Source organism: Podarcis tiliguerta (genome assembly GCF_965153285.1).
Source record: "Podarcis tiliguerta genome assembly, chromosome: 1".
NCBI classification, from domain to species: Eukaryota; Metazoa; Chordata; class Lepidosauria; order Squamata; family Lacertidae; genus Podarcis; species Podarcis tiliguerta.
In genome coordinates this window covers 45,722,328-45,726,901 of record NC_139534.1, presented here as the reverse complement: position 1 = coordinate 45,726,901, position 4,574 = coordinate 45,722,328, and positions in this window count along the sequence as shown.

Sequence of the window (4,574 nt, the reverse complement as noted above, 5' to 3'; positions counted from 1 at the left end):
CTTCACTCACTGTCCTTTTCGCCATCCTCTGCTCACTTCTCCTCCAGCTGCATTCATGAATACTGCATTCATGTCTATCCCAGATTTCCTTGAACCTTGCTATCTGCTCTCTCTTTTGGTCCAGGGACTCTTTGGCAGCCAGCCATGTCCCCCCACTCCCCCCCCCAAAAAACCTGCAAATTGGTTGATTGGCTTGTTGTTTATGAGAGAATTTTCCCCTTCAACAGTCTGGACTCATGATTTGCATTTTTAAAGGTCACATTTGCATGATGCATGCCCTGCCCTTGGGGTGTATGTGAGTTCTTCTGACTTGGAAATTTGCGGGTAGATTGATTGCTGCAGTCAAAAGGACTCAGGAGTCAGGATATTGTTCTATAACATCCAAGTCAATTTCAGCTATCAACAAACATGTGCCAACACAGCAGCTGGCAGCTGCCTTTCCGAATGCCTGGACTGTGGACTGGAAACTACAATAGGCAGCAAATAGGTACATAAATGTATAATATTCTTCATTTAAATTATGAGTAGGAGGCCATTTTTAGGGGTGAGGAAACTCACCTTGAAATGCATTTGTGTATTTTGAGATGGGTCAATTTGCCCTATGGGCCCCATATTTTTCAGTTTTAGCAGCTTCGCTAGCAAGACTTGATCCCTCTTTTTCCAGATTCAGGAAGTTATATGTGATTATCCCTTAAGTGACTGTTCCTTTGAAATGGGTCTGTTTTCTGCAGCCTTCTGCAACCCACTGAAATCTTTATTAAGAAATGCAGGTAATGATTGAAAGCATTGGGGGGGAGGGTTGTTTTGAACCTAAATCTGCAAGTTCTAGAACCCCCAAGTATCTACAGTACTTAATGACATCAGTCATAAGCTCCCTTAATATTCTCCGTTGAGCACTTAAATGTGAAAAGAAAAATAGTAGCAGGTTTGTTGGACCACTGCTTGTCCCCTGTCATTGGGAAGAATCGAGATATCCTTATTTTTCTGCTGATACACTAAAGAACCAAGTGTTTACAATAAGAGTCAGTGTGGTGCAGTAGTTAATTCAAAGTCCCACCTGGCCTTGAAGCTGACCTGGTGACCTGCCTTGGTGGTGAGGTGCTGACCCTGCATGCTGTCTGAATCTCCTTAGAGGAAGAACAGGATAAAACTGTAGTAATAAAAATGTCATTCTAACCAACCCCTGTTCAGTTGCTATCCAGTGACTCTTCCTGTCATCTCCACTTTTCCAGGGAGTGACAACTCCTTAACAGAGAACAAATTCACACAATTGAAAGGGTCATTGGATGTTCTCAGGTCCTACCTGGTGCCTTGATGTGGAGAATATTATTCCTAAACACGATAACAAGGATTACTGTCTTTTTAAAATTATTGGCTCTAAGGAATAGTCCATTTAAAATCATCTGGGACTGAGCGTTTAAAAACCTGCCAGCCAGCAATTCTAATAGTAACAAGGCTGACAGTCCTGAAAAGAAATCACAATGGAAATAAATTGGAAATTGTGAGTGGAAATAATGGGTAGACAGTGGTCTTTAATTATTTGAAAACCAATGAGGATATATGGTGTCTTTTTGCAGTATGTCATTCAGTAACTATGTTGCTCCTATGTGTTTACAGTGCAGACATCTTTCTTCATAGCTTCATAGTATTTGCACTTAGCATAGGAGCCAACTCCTAGGGGCCAAGGTCCCTTCAGCTCCCCAATAACATATTTGAGGGGTCTGGGCTCCTCAAAGTTGATGGGCACTGCCATTCAAATGGTATGCTTGTGATCAATAATGCAGGGCAGGGCTAACCTAGCCCCACCCAATATTTTATTGAAGTTGGCACCCCTGGTTGGCAATTGTGATTCATCTGCAGGTTGCTCATATTGTGATTATTGTCTTGCATGTCATTATTAAATAGTAAAATAAAATTACAGGTACATTTGATGAAAATTTATAATCATGTTAAAACATTAAAGTAAGAATAAAATTCAGCATTTCAAGTAAAAATGTTCAATTGCCATGCTCCTCCTCCACCATTCCACACTACCACATGCATTCCTGATAAATACACGGAGATGTGTTGTTAAGACATTGATGCTAAATCAGAGATTGCAAATACACAGTACAGCAAATTTGGGAGACACAATGGGCAGCCAATTGATAAGTAGATGCTCATGGCACACATACATATATTGGAACCCCAGTTGAAACATTTGTACATTTTTCGCCTATATTTAGGCACAGGGTAGCACTGGTGTCACTTTCCATGGCTGGCTAATGTCATATGGTTTAATTATTAATGTTTGAAAATATCAGCATGTCACCTGTCATGAAACAGCATAATTTCATTTGCTATGGGGCATTTGGGTGCGTAGGCTCACTTGAGTATTTGTTGATACTGAAGATGGAGACATGGCAGGAATGGAGGGGTGGTGGCAACAGCATGAAATATTTCAGGGGAAAGTGCCAGTTTTTTTGCACTTTGGCACTTTTATGGGGAATATAAGCTGCACAAAATGAAAAAAATGGGTGAATTTGCTTAATGTATAGAGAGGATGCAGATCATGCTGTTAGTGCAGAATTTGGATTACCTTTCAGCAGAATTTGAAGTTTGCAGGCATGGAGTACTCACAACGCTGCTTACATAATTTTATCTATAATAGGAATGGTTTCCCCTGACGAGTCTTTTTATTCACACACATTCATATGCACTGAAAGAAGTAAAGTCATAAGCATAAATGGGACTGTTGATGAATGTAGGTCATTTTATTGTATTAATTTATAGGAAAATTATCTTTTGCCTAGCCCTTACATTGCACAAGAGGAAAATGAAAGGCTGGATGTCAGCTTCCTCTAAGCCAGCTGCAAGGTTCTCAGATTTATTACAGGGCTTAATTCTATATTCTCCCTACCATAGACTTCACTTCTGTTTACTCCCAGAGTTCATTTGCTACAGAGTCTCCTTCACACAGTCTCACCACAGCTGACATTCTTATCATCTGTGGTGGCCACTTCTCCGCCTCATCAACTCTCTATCTCATTTCCAGTCTCACGTGAAAACAATTTTTCTCCCTTGCCAGCACTTCTTAGTTTCTTTCTCCATCATAGTTATTATTGAACTCTACAACTGTATTTAACCTTATAACAAATTTTTGAAATGCACTCAGAAGGGAAGACCCTGGGGGGTAGATATCATTAGCTCAGCCAAATGGTTTTGAAGAAGGGATTAAAGGTGAGGAGATTCAAAGGACACTTAAATTTGTTTATTAGATTTGGGTACTCTTTCCCCACTCCTACTCTCCCAAGTTCAAGGAACTAGTTCCATCATTTGTCCAGTTTCTTTTTAGCTATTCCTCTTCTCCCTTTCTCATTTGACAAAGATCCTATGTTCATAAATGATTTTGTATTTTTAAAAAACAGGCTTGTTTTTTTTTAAGTCTGAGTGGGTAATAAAATAGTACCACTTTTCTAAAAAGAAATAAAAAGAGAGCATGGGTGGGATTCACCTCACCAGTCCTGTAAAGTAGAAGCTTTGCGTGAGAACACCCACTTGCTCAGCTGGGCCTTCCATTTCCTGCCTTGCACCCCACCTGCACCCCACAAAATTAGCTTGTAGGGCATCAGGAAAACTCCCAAAGCAGAACATGGGACAAACGGGTATTGTTCTGTTTGGCAAGCTGAAATGCTTGGGCAAATTGAACGCTTGGAAGAGCTCAGTGTTGAATTTCACCCCTGGCCTTTCCTGTTTTCTTTGTCACGTGCTATGAAAGTTTACCTGTCAGTGTTTCATTTTTTAAAATTATCATTATTTTACAATCAAAATGCCTGTCTTCTCTCTAGGGCCACATCCGCACCATATATAGAAAATAGTACTGTACCTCTTTAAACAGTCATGGCTTTCCCCAAAGGATCCTGGGAAGTGTTAAGGGTGTTGAACGGGGAATAGAAGGTCTGAGTTCTCTGGTCCTGTTATGGGAGTTGTAGTCCCAAAACATCTGGAGGGCCGAGTTTACCTATGCCTGTTGTAACCCTATGAACTCCAACTCCCATCAGCCTTAGACAGCACAGCCTAATGGTCAGGATGATGGGGCTAGAATCTGAGAACACCTGGAGGGCTCTAGGTGAAGGCAGGAGACTTGTGAGGAAGGGAAGAGAGCCTCAATAGCTTAGTGACAGGGAGTTTTATTCCATTCTTCTATGGACATGTGACTGGCCTTTTCCCTCCATTCCTGCTTCCAGCCCTTGGGGGAGGAAAGCCAGCCCCTGTTGAGATTTGTTTTCCTGCCAGTCCAGCCTAATGTCAGCTGCCTTCCTCTTTCGTAACAGGGCAGGAAGCAGAACCTTGAAGGGCTTTGTCTGTGTTGTTGACAGCCATCAGGGGGTCCCCAGGGTTCAACTCTAGCTCAGCCTAGCTTGATGAGCTGAATGTAGCTCTCAGTCCTTTTAATATAATCAGCAAATAGCCAAAATTCCTTCTACAATTAAATATATTCAATTACATGGCCAAACACTAATTTAGATGGAGGGAGAAATTAAGCAGGCAACGGTCTCTTGTGAGAACAAAAAGGCCAGAAATGAGATGAGGAG